The 18,001-nt window shown below is 44.3% G+C and overlaps 1 pseudogene; it reads right to left on the reverse strand.

Annotated features, from left to right (window-relative positions):
- Positions 1–8,912: 8,912 nt before the first annotated feature.
- LOC126068854 (melanoma-associated antigen B2-like) lies at positions 8,913–9,946 on the reverse strand (annotated as a pseudogene).
- Positions 9,947–18,001: the final 8,055 nt, after the last annotated feature.

An 18,001-nucleotide genomic window follows, 5' to 3' on the forward strand; every position in this document is an offset into this window, starting at 1 on the left:
TTAGAGAACAGAAAAACAATTGAAAAAATTAACAAAGCCAAAAGCTGGTTTTTTGAAAAAATTAACAAAATTGATAAACCTTGGCCAGACTGACTAAAGAAAAACAGGAAAGGAAACAAATAACCCGAATAAGAAACGAGAAGGACCACATCACAACAGAACCAAATGAAATTAAAAGAATCATTTCAGATTGCTACGTAAAATTGTACTCTAACAAATTTGAAAACCTAGAAGAAATGGATAAATTCTTGGAAAAATAATACCTACCTAAACTAACACATTCAGAAGTAGAACAACTAAACAGACCCATAACAAAAAAAGAGATTGAAACGGTAATCAAAAAACTTCCAACAAAAAAAAGCCCTGGCCCAGACGGCTTCACTGCAGAGTTCTACCAAACCTTCAGAGAAGACTTAACACCACTACTACTAAAGGTATTTCAAAGCATAGAAAAAGACGGAATACTACCCAACTCATTCTATGAAGCTACCATCTCCCTGATACCAAAACCGGGTAAAGACATTACAAAAAAAGAAAATTTTAGACCTATATCCCTCATGAACATAGATGCAAAAATCCTCAACAAAATTCTAGCCAATAGAATCCAACAACACATCAAAAAAATGATTCTCCCTGATCAAGTGGGATTTATACCAGGTATGCAAGGCTGGTTTAATATCAGAAAAACCATTAATGTAATCCATCACATAAATAAAACAAAAGATAAAAACCACATGATCTTATCAATAGATGCAGAAAAGGCATTTGACAAAGTTCAACACCCATTTATGATAAAAACTCTTACCAAAATAGGAATTGAAGGGAAATTCCTCAACATAATAAAGGGCATCTATGCAAAGCCAACAGCCAATATCACTGTAAATGGAGAGAACCTGAAAGCATTTCCCCTGAGAACGGGAACCAGACAAGGATGCCCTTTATCACCGCTCTTATTCAACATCGTACTTGAAGTCCTAGCCAGGGCAATGAGGCTAGACAAAGAAATAAAGAGTATCCAGATTGGCAAGGAGGAAGTAAAGTTATCACTATTTGCAGATGACATGATCGTATACATGGAAAACCCTAAGGAATCCTCCAGAAAACTACTGAAACTAATAGAAGAGTTTGGAAGAGTCTCAGGTTATAAAATAAACGTACAAAAATCACTTGGATTCCTCTACATCAACAAAAAGAACACCGAAGAGGAAATAACCAAATCAATACCATTCACAGTAGCCCCCAAGAAGATAAAATACTTAGGAATAAATCTTACCAAGGATGTAAAAACCTATACAAAGAAAACTATAAAACTCTGCTACAAGAAATTCAAAAGGACATACTTAAGTGGAAGAACATACCCTGCTCATGGATAGGAAGACTTAACATAGTAAAAATGTCTATTCTTCCAAAAGCCATCTATACATATAACGCACTTCCAATCCAAATTCCAATGTCATATTTTAAGGGGATAGAGAAACAAATCACTAATTTCATATGGAAGGGAAAGAACCCCCGGATAAGCAAAGCATTACTGAAAAAGAAGAAGAAAGTGGGAGGCCTCACTCTACCTGATTTCAGAACCTATTATACAGCTATAGTAGTCAAAACAGCCTGGTACTGGTACAATAACAGGCACATAGACCAATGGAACAGAATTGAGAACCCAGATATAAATCCATCCATGTACTAGCAGCTGATATTTGACAAAGGACCAGTGTCAGTCAATTGGGGAAATGATAGTCTTTTTAACAAATGGTGCTGGCATAACTGGATATCCATTTGCAAAAGAATGAAACAGGACCCATACCTCACACCATGCACAAAAACTAACTCCAAGTGGATCAAAGACCTAAACATAAAGACTAAAACGATAAAGATCATGGAAGAAAAAATAGGGACAACCCTAGGAGCCCTAATACAAGGCATAAACAGAATACAAAACATTACCAAAAATGATGAAGAGAAACCAGATAACTGGGAGCTCCTAAAAATCAAACACCTATGCTCATCTAAAGACTTCACCAAAAGAGTAAAAAGACCACCTACAGACTGGGAAAGAATTTTCAGCTATGACATCTCAGACCAGCGCCTGATCTCTAAAATCTACATGACTCTGTCAAAACTCAACCACAAAAAGACAAGCAACCCAATCAAGAAGTGGGCAAAGGATATGAACACACATTTCGCTAAAGAAGATATTCAGGCAGCCAACAGATACATGAGAAAATGCTCCCGATCATTAGCCATTAGAGAAATGCAGATTAAAACTACGATGAGATTCCATCTCATACCAACTAGACTGGCATTAATCCAAAAAACAGAAAATAATAAATGTTGGAGAGGCTGCGGAGAGATTGGAACTCTCATACACTGCTGGTGGGATTGTAAAATGGTACAAGCACTTTGGAAATCCATCTGGCGTTATCTTAAACAGAAATAGAACTACCATACAACCCAGAAATCCCACTCCTCGGAATATACCCTAGAGATACAAGAACCTTCACACAAACAGACATATGCACACCCATGTTTATTGCAGCTCTGTTTACAATAGCAAAAAGCTGGAAGCAACCAAGGTGTCCATCAACGGATGAATGGGTAAATAAATTGTGGTATATTCACACAATGGAATACTACGCATCGATAAAGAACAGTGACGAATACTGTGAAACATTTCATAACATGGAGGAACCTGGAAGGCATTATGCTGAGCGAAATCAGTCAGAGGCAAAAGGACAAATATTGTATAAGACCACTAGTATAAGATCTTGAGAAACAGAAAAAACGGAGAAGAACACATACTTTTGTGGTTACAAAGCGGGGAGGGAGGGAGGGAGGGAGAGGGCTTTTTATTGATCAATCAGTAGATAAGAACTGCTTTAGGTGAAGGGAAAGACAACACACAATATAAGGAAGGTCAGCCTAATTGGACTGCACTAAAAGCAAAGAGGTTTCTGGGATAAAATGAAAGCTTCAAAGGTCAGGGGAGCAGGGGCTGGGATCTGGGGAACATGGTTTGAGGAGACTTCTAAGTCAACGGGCAAAACAATTCTATTATGAAAACATTCTGCATCCCACTTTGAATTGTGGCGCCTGGGGTCCTAAATGCCAACAAGTGGCCATCTAAGATACATCAGTTGGTCTCAACCCACCTGGAGCAAAGGCAAAGGAAGAACACCAAGGCCACATGACAACTAAGAACCCAAGAGACAGAAAGGGCCACATGAACCAGAGACCTACATTATCCTGAGACCAGAACTAGTTGGTGCCCGGCCACAATCGAAGTCCACCCTGCTAGGGAGCACAACAGACAACTCCTGAGGGAGCAGGAGGCCAATGGGATGCAGACCCCCAATTCTCATAAAAAGACCATACCTAGTGATATGAAAGCGACTAGAGGAATCCCAGAGACAATGCTCCCCAGAACTTCTGATGGCACAGAACAGGAACCATCCCCGAAGACAACTCGCCAGGCATGAAAAGGACTGGTCAGCGGGGGGGGGGAGAGAGATGCTGATGAAGAGTGAGCCAATTAAATTAGGTGGACACTGGAGAGTGTGTTGGCAACTCTTGACTGGAGGGGGGATGGGAAGATAGAGAGAGAGGGAAGATGGCAAAATTGGCACGAAACGAGAGACTGAAAGGGCTGACTCAATAGGGGGAGAGCAAGTGGGAGAAGGGAGTAAGATGTATGTAAACCTACATGTGACAGACTGATTGGAATGGTAAATGTTCACTTGAAGCTTAATAAAAATTAATTTAAAAAAATTTAGTTTCCTGATAGAGGAGGACAGATAATAATGGACAAGATATGAAGAAACGTGTAAGTGCCAAGGAACTGGACTCAGGTTAAAGACATTTATTTTGGATCATAGTCAAAGGTAGCTAGAAAAGGCCCTTAAAGATGAAGAAAGGAGACTTGCCTTCTCTTCAGTGATGCAGAAGTTACCTTCAGAGATAAGAATAAATCTTATCAGTATAATGGTTCAAAGCACAAGCGTTGAAGAAAGATCTGAATTCCATCACTTACTGTGACTTAATGCAAATAACGTTCTCTCGACCTCCAGTTCTCCATCTGTAAAATGGGGTCAATAATAGGGCTGGTGTATGAACTAATGTATGCTAAAAGATTAACATGGTAGATGGTATCTAGAAAACAACCAATAAATTTTAGGTATCATCATTTTCTTTGTTCTATAAGGATAGTTCCCACGTGTATTACTGCTTATAGCTCTCATGATATTTTAACATATTCACTGCAAAGGGAAAGCTGCTGAAGAACAAAGCAAGACAAACTTCTGAAAGGAAAGATGAGTACAAAGGACCAATAATTTTCAGCATCCAGAAGGGTTCCTGAATGTCTCTTCCTCTGAAACTCAAAGGAGAGATGAAGTGAAGGGTATAAGAGGGGGATGTGGCCCTTAACAGAAACTAAGGCAGTTCACAACCTTACCAGTTATTGTTGCATTGATGCCAACTCATGGCAACCCCATGTGTGCCAAGAACAACTGTGCTCCATGGGTTTTCCAATGAGTGATTTTTCAGAACTGGATTGCCAGGCCTTTCTTCTGAGGTGCCTCTTCTTGGACTGGAATGTCCACCCTTTGGATTAGCAGCCCAATGTAAAGTGTTTCCTCATTCCTTATTCAGGGTCTTCACCTTGACACTTGACTTGTCATGGAACTCCATGCTCTACTGACCTGAGGCTGCTCCCCTCAGATGAAGGTTCCTGCTGACTCGGGTCCCCAGAGCTACATCCAGACAAGGCTGTTCTGGAGCTGCAAGGACTGATAGCCAGGGTGGAAGTCTATGGGACCCCACTGTTCTGGCTGGGTCCTTCCATCATCCTCAGTTAGGACCATCACCTTGTTGTCTATCAGAGGCTGAGACTCCTGCATCTACTGACTTGAGGTGCCCTTCTCAGGCCAAGGCTCTCAGGTCCCTGAGAACTCTGAAGGATAAGTGAGGGGATGCTCAGCCTGACAACCCTGCCTGGGGCTTTCTAGGTCAGAGGGCATGTCATGGATTGAATTGTGTCCCCCCCAAATTGTGTGTATCAATTTGGCTGGGCCACGATTCCCAGTATTGTTTGCTGGCCCTCCATTTTGTGATTGAAATTTTATGTTAAAGAGGATTAGGGTGGGATTGTAACACCCTTACCCAGGTCACAGCCCTGAGCAAATGCAGAGGGAGTTTCCCTAGGGTGTGACCTCTACTGCCTTTTATCTCTCAAGAGATAAAATGGAAGGGGAAGCAAACAGAGAGGGGAGGCCTCATAACACCAAGAAAGCAGTGCTGGGAGCAGATTGTGTAGTTGGACCTGGGGTCCCTGCACGGAGAAGCTCCTAGTCTGGGGTAAGATTGATGAGAAGGCTGACAGAGAAGGAAAGCCTTCCCCTGGCCTGACACTCTCAATTTGGACTTTTAGGCTACTTTGCTGTTAAGAAATAAATTTCTCTTTGTTGAAGCCATCCACTTGTGGTATTTCTGTTACAGCAACACTAGATGACTAAGTTAGAGCAGGTGCCAGTCAGTCTCTGGGTGACTCCTAAACTCTAGTGTGCTGGTTTCCCCAGTCTGCCTACATGGGGGTCTCTATACAATCTTTGATTAAAAAGTTGAGCAGTTTTTAATCAAAGAATGGGTGCCTGTCCCAGGAGTGATGTGAGATGAGGAAGCTGCAGCACAAGGCCGGAGGCCCAGGACAGGTGGTCTATGCTGTCAGAGAAAATAAATCTCAGCTATCCCTTCTTTTCATCGGCCACACGTAGGGTGTCATGTGATTTGTGTTCTAATAGATATATTTTCTCCAGGCAGGGGCTCCCCAGGATGATTTTGTGAGCCCCTCATCTTCTCAGGTCACCTGACATTGCATGTATAGATGTCACCAGATATTACCTTTCTTTTCCTTATTACTGTTGTTATGTTAGGTGCTGTCCAGTCGGTTCCTACTCACAGTGACCCCTGTGACAGAGCAGAACTGCCCCACGGGCTGTAATCTGTATGAGGGCAGATCACCAGGTCCTTGTCCTGTGGAGCCACTGGATGGGTTTGACCTGCCAGCCTTTTGGTTAGCGGCTGAGGGCTTAACCACTGCTCCAACAGGGCTTTCTCCTTATCGTTACCTCTCATTTACTCTTACAACTCCGGCTGTATAGTCCAGCCCAATGCTTTGGGCACAAAGTTATTTGTTCTTCTTGCCTGGGATACATTTTGGAGCAGCGAGAAGAAAAGTGAATTTAGAGACACCAAGTCAGTCTTTGTCTTGGAGGAGTGGAACAGTGTGGGCTCCAGACAAATCCAAACTAGCGGTCTAGTCCAGCCTGGTCGTGTACTAGAGGTGTGGACTCGCCCACATCACCAAACTCTCAGCGCTCCAAGTCCTTCGTCTGTGAAGGGGGTTTGATAAGCCCTGTCTCCTAGGGCCGGTGCATTCTGTGAAATGCATGTGAAGCACCTGGCAAAGTCCCTGGCAAATATTGGGTCTTTAAATAATATCAGCTATTACTTTATTTTGACACCACACAGTACCACCCTCCTCTCTGAGAATGTTTTGTTTTGTTTTCTCCAGGAGATGTCGGAGAATATACAGTTCTCTAGGGGGGAAAAAAACCGGAAATCAGAAAAAATAATTGCTTAGAAAGAAAAACTAAATTATATTTTATATTGTTCTTGCCGTTGAGTTGATTTTGGCTCAGCGCGACTCCATGTGTTAGAGAGTAGAACTGCACCCATAGGGTTTTCTTGGTGGGAGTCTTTACACAGACATATTGCCTGGCCTTTCTTCTCAGGTGTTGCTGGGTGGGTTCGCACTTCCAACCTTGAGGTTAGTAGTCAAGGGCAAACCTTTTTGTCACCCATTAGGTAGTGTCTAACTTATCTAGTGCTGCTCTAAGAGAAATGGCACTGGTGGGTGGCTTTAACACACAAATTCATTTTCTCACAGTTTAGGAGGCTACAAGTCTGATTCGAGGGCACCTGCTCTGGGGGAAGGCTTGCTCTCTCTGTTGGCTCTGGGGGAAGGTTCTTGTCTTTGTTCAGCTTGTTTCTTGGTTCCTTGGAAAACTTAGGTGGCATGGTACCAATCTTCCCCTACCTGTGCTTCCTTGGTTCACTGCTTGCTCAGTCTGCTTTTTTATATCTCCATACAGAGTGAGTTAATAAAACCCTGACAAAAAATAAAATAAAAGCCCCACAAAAACCCTAAACCCACTGCCATGGATTTGATTCCCTCCCTATAGGACGAAGCAGAAATGCCCCATAGGATTTCCAAGGCTGTAATCTCTATGGAGGAAGAGGGCCACACCTCTTTGCAGTGGAGCCACTGGTGGGTTGACTTAAGACAGGCCCTATACTAACACTGTAACATTAACATAACAAAGAAATCCAATGCCCAAATGGGATTATATCCACAGGAATAGGGTTAGGAATTACAACAACTATTTGGGGAGGGGGGAATTCAATCCATATTAGGCAGTATGATATTTAATGTGCGTGTGGAGCAGGCTGCCTCAGTTTAATGGAACACAAAACTCCTAGAATTATTGTTAAGGAACAACAACTCACCCTTCCAGCTGCACTTCCATCCAAGTCACCCCAATTTTTGTTCACATCAGCACTGCCAAAAATCTAGTCTTCATCTGGGGTTTGCCAAATGACACTCATGGTAACCTACTTCTAAAGCCCCTTCAATGGAATGGGCTCTGGCTCCCCCAGCTCAACACAAAGGCTTCTAACAGTGGCTCCCTGACACGAAGGAGTAGCTCCCTATTTCTCAGGAACTCCGTGGACACACTGTGCAGACCACACCCAGTCAGTACATGTGTTCCAGTGCACCAGGACAAGAACACAGGGCACCTTCAGTCCTGACCCAGGAGGGAATTCCTCTCTGCTTTGTCCACAAACCCAGAGTAACTGGTAAGAGCTGGTTTCCATTCCAGGCTCAGCCTCTCCATGCTGAGGCATCATGGGAGTGTCTGGCCCTGCTCATGCCCCGCCATAGCCTTATCTGGACTTCCTCCACCTCACCCCACCCATTTTACCCACCCCCTACCCTTGTCAATCCCATGCAGCCTAATGTGAAAATCCACTCCCCAACACTACCCCCCACCCCCACCATGAGAGATCAAAGTGTCGCAAGTCCCCAAACTGACCCCCCCTCAGGGCATTTATATCAGAGGGCTCCCTGAAGTGCTCACTCCTTTTGTACTAGTGTTTAGGTCTTGGAGAGTATCTCATCTCTTCCTCATTTCTTAGCTGCTCTTAGACTTTAAAATCTATGCACAGGGGCTGAGATGTGTTTGGCTAAAGGTTCCCAGTACTAGCGTGAAGCCTTCCAAAGAGCAGACACTCAATTACTCTTTAGGGAAAATAAGAACCAGTGAACAAGAGCTGGAAATCATCACGATTTATTTTCTCCCATGTCTCTGAATAAGCTAAACGAATCCAGGCGCATGTATATTTTACTTTTATCAAAAGGAATAAGGGAAACCAGGAGTTGACCAACTTTTGTATATTTCCACCTCTACCTTGTGATTCCAACTGCTCTTTGCAGACTCTTTAACATTTCCAATGTTATCCCAATCCTGATCCCATGTTAACTGGCTCTAGATCATGAAAAAAGGTCCAAGGATTTTCAATTTGTTTTACACAATACAAAACTCTTACTCCTAAATCAAGCAATAAAACAGCAATAAATGCATGAGGATGAATTTAGATTCTGAATCTTAATAAACCTTCAGTTAAAAAGAACATTTGAAAAATGCAAAAATGAGCTAAATCTACAAGTCACTTAAGTATAACAGCAACACAAGAAGACATACATGTGCTCCCTCCAGCCCCACCCGCCTCCACTAATTAGAAGGTTAACAGCCATTTTCAACAACAAAGTGAAGAATCTCCATCACACTTCACTAGGGGTGGGAGGACCTGCTGGACTTCACCCTGAAAGGGGCCCTTGCCCTGGCATTAGGACTGGCCCCGGTGCATTCTCTGCCTGCGTCTCTCTCTTCTTCAATCTCCAAATTTCTTCATACAGAGCTTGGAAGGCACCGGGGTCGGTAGCACTGATCTTGGCCAAAAACTCCAGGACTTTTTTCTTGTTGGCTTCAGTGTGGGCTCTGGGACCCCACAGGAATTCGTAGCGTGGAGGATCACTGTTGGGCACCTGCCGATACTCCAGGTACTTTTCCTGTACCAAATCTTTGGTGATGAGCTTCCTGGGCTCCCCAAACATGAAGTGCCACTTCCCATCGTAGATCCCCAGCACATTCAGGAATGCCCACATCTCCTCCTCGGTGGCCCGGTCGCCATTCCTGTAGATCATGCCCAGGAGAGGCATCAGGAGCCCATTCTTGGGAAACCCCCTGCTACCAATAAAATTCTCTTCCTTGCTGATCTCCAATTGGCTGACAAGGGCATAGGATTGACCTTTGGAGTCGACTTCCTTCAGCTCAAGCCCAAAGACCACCTCCAGGTGCACAGAGGCTCTCCTCAGGATGTCAGGGAAGTGCTCCTTGTACCTTTTGTTGATGATCTTCATCATTTCTGCCTTCGTAATGGGCTCTTTCATTTTATACTTGTACAGCAGGAACTGCAACAACGTGCTCACCCTCCGGGTTACGGGGTCTCTTTGAGACCTCTCAGTGGGGGCTGGGGCCGCAGAGGAACTTGGACCTCCCTCATCTTGGCCCTCGGCCCCTCCAGCAGCTCTTGTGCTCGAAGCACCAGCAGCACCAGTGGTGATGGGCGGGATGCTCTGAGGCCCCTGGGGAATGCCAGCAGCAGGGGAGCTCGGGGGAGACCTCCCAAAAGGAGGAGAGGAAGAGGAAGGGGACCCTTCCTCCTCTGCTGCAATTGCCTGAGCACCGTCGACACTGTGGGCGTCACCTTGGGTCTGGCGACGTTTCTCACGGGCACGGAGCTTACTCTTGTGACCACGAGGCATTGACGACTCTAGTCAAGGTTAGCAGGGAGGAGTGTAAGGAGGAAAGGCGATGTGGGCCCACTGGAGGAGGGAGGCTGAGAGGCTGTGCACCCCTGCAGCAGAGAGATGCCTCCTTGGCTTTAACAAACGCCGCCTTTGCAGGATTCTTGGAGGGCACTGCTCTAGGACCCCACAAGGCTCCTAGTGTCCTGGTCAGGACCCTGTAGAGGAAATTAGAGAAAAGTTTAGGTTGTAGATTGCCAGCTCTGCTTGTGGCTTACCGGGGTGACAGCAGGGCCTGGCACGATGGACTCTGTACTGGGTTATACGGGGTTCTTCTACGTTCACTCTTAGGGCCATCATTTCACCTGCTGGCAGGGCCAGGGCACATCCCCTATGCTACTCTAACTTGACACCTCAAATCCCTCTGGGACTCACAAGCAGAAACTAAAGGAGCAGCTCAGCCACCACTCCTGGCAGGTTGTCTCAGTGATCACAGCATGGTGGGGCCCATTCTGACTGCGGTTCCTTGGAGGCCTCAGTCCTCCACCAGGTTCTCACCATGGCTGCCCCCTTTCACCAGGTCCCTCGCCTTCCCGAGATGCCCTAGGAGTTAGTGAGTGCAACTCACTGTGTCACCATACCCAGATCCTCCAGGTTCGAAAGCAGTGCTGGGGCTCTATGTTTCCCCCTCACTTCCGGGAGAAGTCACCTTATCATAACTATGTATCCTCAGCTTGGCTCCTACTAGGGACCAAGTCTCCTGCCTCTGCTGAATAAGCCTCTCTGTTAGGCCAAGGACTTCAAGTCCCTGAGACCATGTGTCTCTAGGAACAAACCAGGGGGCACCTCAGCCTGACACCTCTGACTGTGGCTCCCCTGGGCCAATAGCAATAGGAAGCTTTTCTGCATCCTTCTCTCTTCTTGGGTGAGGGAAGTAGAGGTTCTGGGATCCCTCTATCTCCTGAATTGAGGCTTAAACAAAGGTGCTCATCTCCCTCAGACACTTCAGACAGAAGTCCAGAGTCACCTGAACTTGCCAGATATTTCCTGGGATTCCAGGGCTAATGGCATTAGCAAATCCCACTGCAATCCTCCCCATTTTGGGTTGAGTGGTCCCAGTACCTCAGTCATGTCTTCCCCTCACTCTGCATCGTTCCTGGAACCCCATCCTCTGCTGTCATGAGGCCACATCCCTCAGACCAAAAACCACACCTTCCTGAGACCTCAGAGTTGGAATTCAGGGTAACCCATATCCTTTGCAGGCTGTTTTAGGAATACTAGGTCTGGCTGGGGTGGCCGGGGTTACCTGACCCCAGAGTTCTCAATTTGGTGACTCCTTCCTTCTTCACTCACGCTTCTGACCTTGCTTCCAAGTAGGACTTGGGATTCCTCCCTCCACTAACGTGAGTCCACCTGAAACCAGGGGCGGGATTTCTGGCTCAATCCAAGGCCCTCACCTCCCTAGAAGGAAGTCGTGGTGCTGCACAGCTGGCTACCCGTGCCCGGGGGCTCTCACAGCTGACAGTAAGGTTGAGTTGTGGTTGGCCCCTCATTTGCGGGGAGACCTGCTCATTAGCACTAAGGGTCCTCGCCTCACCTCCGCTTAGGGTCTAGGTTTTCTCTCTCCTGAGAACTTGGGTGCTTCCTTGGACAAAGGCCTACCCGTTCCCGAGACTCTCCAGGCTAACATCGGCCTGGTGGTCTTGTGGCTGGCGGTTGGAGGCGAGACTTGGTGGTATCTCCTCTGCTCTAGGTTAGGTGGCTCCCTCACCTCACACTCAGGGTCTTCACCTGGACTCCTGACCAGTCCTGAGACTCCACCCTCCTCCAATGATGAGCCGCGCCCCTCAGATCAGGGGCGGCAACTTTCCGGCACTTCCTGTGCGGAAGACAGGACGTCAGTATACGTCACATCCGGCCAAGGCTGGAGGGGGCCTTCCAAGGGCCAAGGCTGTTGGGGGGGCTTCCGAGGGCCAACAGCAAGGGCGGGACCCCTGAGACCCCACTGTGCAGATTTGGGTGGTCCCTTTGTGCTCACTCAGGGTCCTCACCTTGATACCTATCAGAGTCTGGGGATTCTTCCTATACAGACCTGAGTCACAGGTTGAGAACAAGACTCTCACCTCGCAGAGACCCTAGAGGGGGCAGTCAGGGCGTGCCTCAAGCTACCCCTTCCTGGGGACTCACAGGAGTGCCCTCTGGGTCAGTGCTCTAAGAAGACCCTCTTTTGGAGGTAGGTCGCCTCTTTAGCACTCAGGGTCCCCACTGTACTCCAGTTAGGGAGAAGACTCCACTCTGTGCATAACGGGGGCTGCCTCTTTGGACCAAGGCCTTCCCTCCCTGACACCCTTAGTGCTGAAATGAGGGGGCACTTCAGGCTGATAACTCTGCCTGGTGCTTTCCACGATCAAAACAGGGCCTGAGCCCTATATCGGGGTCTTTCTCTTGATGGGGGTCTCCTCAAAACACACAGCGTCTTCACTTTGACTCCTGTTAAGTCCTAAGTCTATTCCTGCTCAAGAACCACGATCGCTCTCCCTTCCACACCGCACTAGACCAAAGTCCTTGCCACACAGAAACCCTACAGGAGGAAATAAAGGGGCGCCTCAGACTGACAGCTTTGCCAGGACCTCACAGAACTGTGAACAGGGGTGGGACTCTGTGAGGAGCCGTTTGTTTTGTGGATCCCTTCATAAGAGGAAGGATCCTTATCCTACCTCCTACGGCCTAGGTGTCCTCCCTCTGCAGAACTAGGGCCAACTGAATTGTACCAAGGACCTGAGACAATCTCTGCATAGCCATTTGTGGGAAGGAAAGGAGGGTAGTGCTTAGTCTGAGGGCTCTGAGCTTTGCATCCCAACTCAGACAGCAGCAGGGGAAGGGACTTTGTGGGGTCTTCTCTGTTCTGGGGTGGATGGTTCCCTCGTTCCTCAGTCAGGGTCCTCACCTTGACACCTGATTGTATCTGAGAATCTACCCTCTACTTACCTGAAGATCCTCTCTGATCAAGGTCCACACCTTCATGGCACCATGATTTGGAATTCGGGTGATGCGTATCTGACCACAGCTCTTCAGGACCTCGAAGGTGTGACAGTAGAGATGAGTCTCTGTGGGACACCACTATTCTGTCTGTGTCTTTCCATCACCCTCATTCAGGATCATCAGTCTGATATCTATCAGAGACTGAGACTCCTGCATCTACTGACTTGAGGTGCCCTTCTTAGGCCCAGGCTGTCAAGTCCCTGAGAACCCTAAAAGATAAGTGAGGGGATGGTCAGCCTGACAGCCCTGCCTGGGGCTTTCTAGGTTTGAGATCAGGGGCTAGTTGGTCTCTGGATGATTCCTATATTCTGGGGTGTTCATCTTCCCAGTCCTCACTCATGGATTTCCTGATCTTGGTTCCTGTGTCTTGGACTAAAGGCTTCCCTGGAAATGTAACATCCCTCCAAGTCTTGAGTCATTTGCCTCCTGGAAACCTTGCAGAGAGTGGGTCCCTGTCCAAGAGCGATATGAGATGGGGACGCTGCAGCACAAGACAAGGGGCCCAGGATAGCGCTCTCACAAAAACCAAACCCATTGCTGTCGAGTTGATTCTGACTTATAGTGACCCTGTAGGACAATATAAAACTGCCCCATAGGGTTTCCAAGGAGTGGTTGGTGGATTCGAACTGCCAACCTTTTGGTTAATAGCCAAGCTCAACCACTACCAGGGCTTCTCCTCTTGGGCAGCCTCCATAATGCACTATTCTGTGGTCCAACATCCAAAAAAAAAAAGCTGCTGTTGAATAAGAGCTTGTCCAGTTTTCTAGTTGTTTATAGCAGGAGGGCAAGTCTGTTACCAGTAACGTCCTTAAATCCAGAAGCCTGTTGCTACTAATTTAGTAAAAACTCATTGCAACATTCACAGCATTGAAACATTTTACCCATTGGTTTCCTGCAGGGTTCTCTAAAGAACACAATTTTGTGTTTGGGGAAAGGACCTCAAGAAGAAGTTTGTTTTAGCCTCAGGCCATCCTTCCAGACACTAGTTTCTGTTTTGATACATCTGCACAGATGACCCTTAAATCCTTGTCTTATCCATCCAGCACTGGGATACTCAGAAGGTGCAGAGAAGGTATGCAAAAAATAAGTCCCTGCTTCTTCATCTTTCCTTCTTCTCTTCTCTCTCTTTTTTTTTTTTTTTGCCTTTTGGCCTATGAATAAGTATCTGCCATTATACAACTTTTGCCACCTTTGAAGGTACATATTATTTATTTCATCATGCTTCTCATAGTATAGTTATAAAATTAATGCTGTTTTCTGTTAAGATGCATAAAACTTGTTCAAGCCTTCCCGTAATTTTGAAAGGTATATTTGAATTTTTTTTTTAATCCTATAAAACTTTAGTCACTGACTCCATTTACCTGGATGACTAAGACTGCAACTCCAGTATAGGGACATTTTTCATGCTTAGAAAAGAAAGTGTGAATGTTAGAGCTCGTGTTTTATATTCATAATGTCAATTTGCCTGCATCTTCTTTGGGATTGGTTTATTCCCTTTACATTGTTGCATATAACCCCATTGGCATCAAGTCGGTTCCAGCTCATAGCGACCCTATAGGACAGAGTAGAACTGACCCATTGAGTTTTCAAGGAGCACCTGGTGGATTCGAACTGTGACCTTTTGGTTAGCAGCCGTAGCACTTAACCATTACACCACCAGGGTTTCCATTGTTGCATATAGTCCAAACCAAACCAAACCTATTGCCATTACCGTCGAGTCCATTCCAATTCATAGTGACCCTATAGGACAGAGTCGAACTGCCCCATAGGATTTCCAAGGAGCGGCTGATGGGTTCAAACTGCTGACCTTTTGGTTAGCAGCCTAGTTCCTAACCACTGCAGCATCAGGGCTCATGTATAGTTCAGTGCTTGACAGATATGTTTTGAAAGCTTATTTCTCCTATTATTTTGCAGGTCTAAAATCAGTTCCATGGGTCTTATGAAAAGGAAAAGAATTGCACCTGCGATAGAGTTAGATAGTGATTTTCTTGTTGTTCACACACAGACTGCTGATATTAGAGTCCTTTCAAATTCCAGATTGAGAGACAGTCATCATGAACAATAACTCAGAAGAAGCCTCTTTACTGCTAATGCAATTGTTAAGTGTATTTTTTGAAAATGAAAACGTACGATTTGCACAAAGTTCTGCAATCTGCACTCATACCACTTCTGAATTGCATAAAATAACAGAAAAATGATAGCACGAGTCTTTCAGATGTGAAGTCGTTATTTTCCTTTCTAAAATGCAATATGTGTGTCTTTTGATTCACAGTGAAGTGCCCCATCTGAAACACAGAGGCAATTGTACAATAATTCTCCCCCAGGATGAGGCTCCATAGACTAATATCTCTACTTCTCAGCATGAAGTTAATTTATGCAATTTGTTACACTTGAAGATAAAATAATGTATGCACATATCTACTATATCCACATGCTTTTTAAAAAGAAAGTTTTAGTCCTTGTTAGAACAATGTGTAATCACTTTAATTTCACAGAGATACGTATGCTTTCATTGTAGTCCCATTAGCACAGATAGTGGCTCCCTGCAGTGCAGTCCTGGAAAGAGAGAATAGTCATGTCTTTTTTATCCTCACAGATTTTTAGAGATTTTTTAAAAGTGTAGCTTATAGACATATAAGAGAGAGAAAAATAAACTCAATTAAAGGTGAACAATGTACTTAATGTGTTCAGTTTTTAATTTCTCTCTATATAGATGGTTTGGATCAAGGGAAATGACTTTTTCTGGAAAAATTCTACATTGTTTTAGAAATGAAGCTACTGCATATTATGTTTTCCTTCTGAAATGTGATGGTTCTCTAGACTTAATAATAGAACATACTTTATTTTTAAAGTTAGTCATAAAAACCTGTCAAACAACCACTGAGGTATACCTTATTCAGAAAAGCACAATTTTCCATTTCTCACAAGACTTTGAAGACTATAGGTCTATTGGATATTTTTTTAAGAACATTTAAACATTTAGCCTTTATTGTGTATAAATTGATTGAACGTCATTTGAAATTTAACCATTTAATATTTTTAAAGGGGAGATTATCTCATCTATTAGTTCTCTCACGTAAATGCTTCACTGACATTTTGTTTTCTATTCTACTTACTGTTCGTCTTCTGATCTCTCTGCTTTCTGTTAATTTTCTGGAAAGATGAAAAGTTAAGACACGACACCAGTCCAGCTTTTAAAACACAAGAAAATTAAACAACATGAACTTAATAATAATTATTCCAAAGACAGTTTTTAAAAATAATATGCCTTTACAGTAAGTGAATGTTTTAAACTACATTTATCAGTTTTGTCTCATACCATTCATTCAGTATTTTTACTCAGCCTGCAAGAACTCTTTTGAATGTTATGTCCTCACAGATTTCTTCCTGGGCCCTGAGATAACTCTATTATTGTGTTATATTACAGTGAATTATTTAACTGACTGCCTTTCTTCTAAGTGGTAAACTTCCTGAGAAAATGCCTTACTAGCCGTTGTAAACAGATCCTGAATCACATGACCTTTCAAATAATAAAGCATCCCTAAGCATTTGTTAAATAAATGAATATTGCCTAATAGAACCCATACACGATTCTTGCTGCCTTTTTGATGCATTCTACTCTTGGTCCTAACACAGGAAAGCAGCCCCATTCCTTCCTTACAGTCTTAGCAGTTCTCTAAGTGATTATTTTGAAGTCCCTTTTGAAAAGCCCTTGCTAATATTTTTCCTGTAAAGAGAGAAGTCAATGAGAAAATGTCATATTTTTGGAGCACCGAAAATAGTGAAGGAAGGATTTAACTATAGCTCTCTACTTTGGTCTCATACTGCAGCTTTTTATAAGCTGGGGAGCTAAGAAAGTATACAGGAAAGAAACTATGCATCAGACCCAATTAAAAAAAAAATCCCTTTCTGTGAGAGATGCATCGTCGTTACCCATACCACACGAGTATTGACCATATTACTTTGAGCAGCCATGAAGTTGGTGTAATTATCTTGAAATCCACTGCCTGCTATGAGAAAATGTGTTATCAAGGAACTTACATTCATTTGGAAGTTAGGAGGATAAGGCAGTAATATTCACTCACCCCCATCCTTCCATTACCTCCCATTCTCTTCACTCTCATCTCTTGACTCCACAGTGGGCAACAGAAATAGTGCAGCCATTTGAACAGAGCAAGGGAATACCGTGTGGTTTAAAATCAGAAGAGGTGTTCATCAGGGTTGTATTCTTTCACCGTACTTATTCAATCTGTATGCTGAGCAAATAATATGAGAAGCTAGACTATGTGAAGAAGAACGGGGCATCAGGATTAGAGGAAGACTCATTAACAACCTGTGTTATGCAGATGACACAACCTTGCTTGCTGAAAGTGAAGAGGACTTGAAGCACTTACTGATCGAAGACTACAGGCTTCAGTATGGATTACGCTTCAACATAAAGAAAACAAAAATCCTCACTACTGGACCAACAAACAACATCATGATAAATGGTGAAGAAACTGAAGTTGTCAAGGATTTCGTTCTTCACAGATCAACAATCAATGTCCATGGAAGCAGTAGTCAAGAAATCAAACGACGCATTGCACTGGGCAAATTTGCTGCAAAAGACCTCTTTAAAGTGTCAAAAAAGCAAAGATGTCACCTTGAGGATTAAGTTGCGCCTGACCTAGGCCATGGTTTTTTCAGTTGCCTCCTAAAAAAAAAAAAAAAAGTTTTTTTTTTTTTTTATGCATGCGAAAACTGGATAGTGAGTAACGAAGACTGAAGAAGAACTGATGCCTTTAAATTATGGTGTTGGTAAAGAATATTGAATATACCATGGAAAACCAGAAGAACAAACAAATCTGTTTTGGAACAAGTACCTCCAGAATGTTCCTTAGAAGGGAGGATGGCAAGACTTCATCTTATGTACTTTGGACATGTCATCAGGAAGGACCAGTCCCTGGAGGACATCATGCTCGGTAAAGCAGAGGATCAGCAGAAAAGGGGAAGACCCTTCATGAGATGGACTGACACAGTGGCTACAACAAT

The sequence above is a fragment of the Elephas maximus genome, chromosome X, assembly GCF_024166365.1.
Source record: "Elephas maximus indicus isolate mEleMax1 chromosome X, mEleMax1 primary haplotype, whole genome shotgun sequence".
NCBI lineage: Eukaryota > Metazoa > Chordata > Mammalia > Proboscidea > Elephantidae > Elephas > Elephas maximus.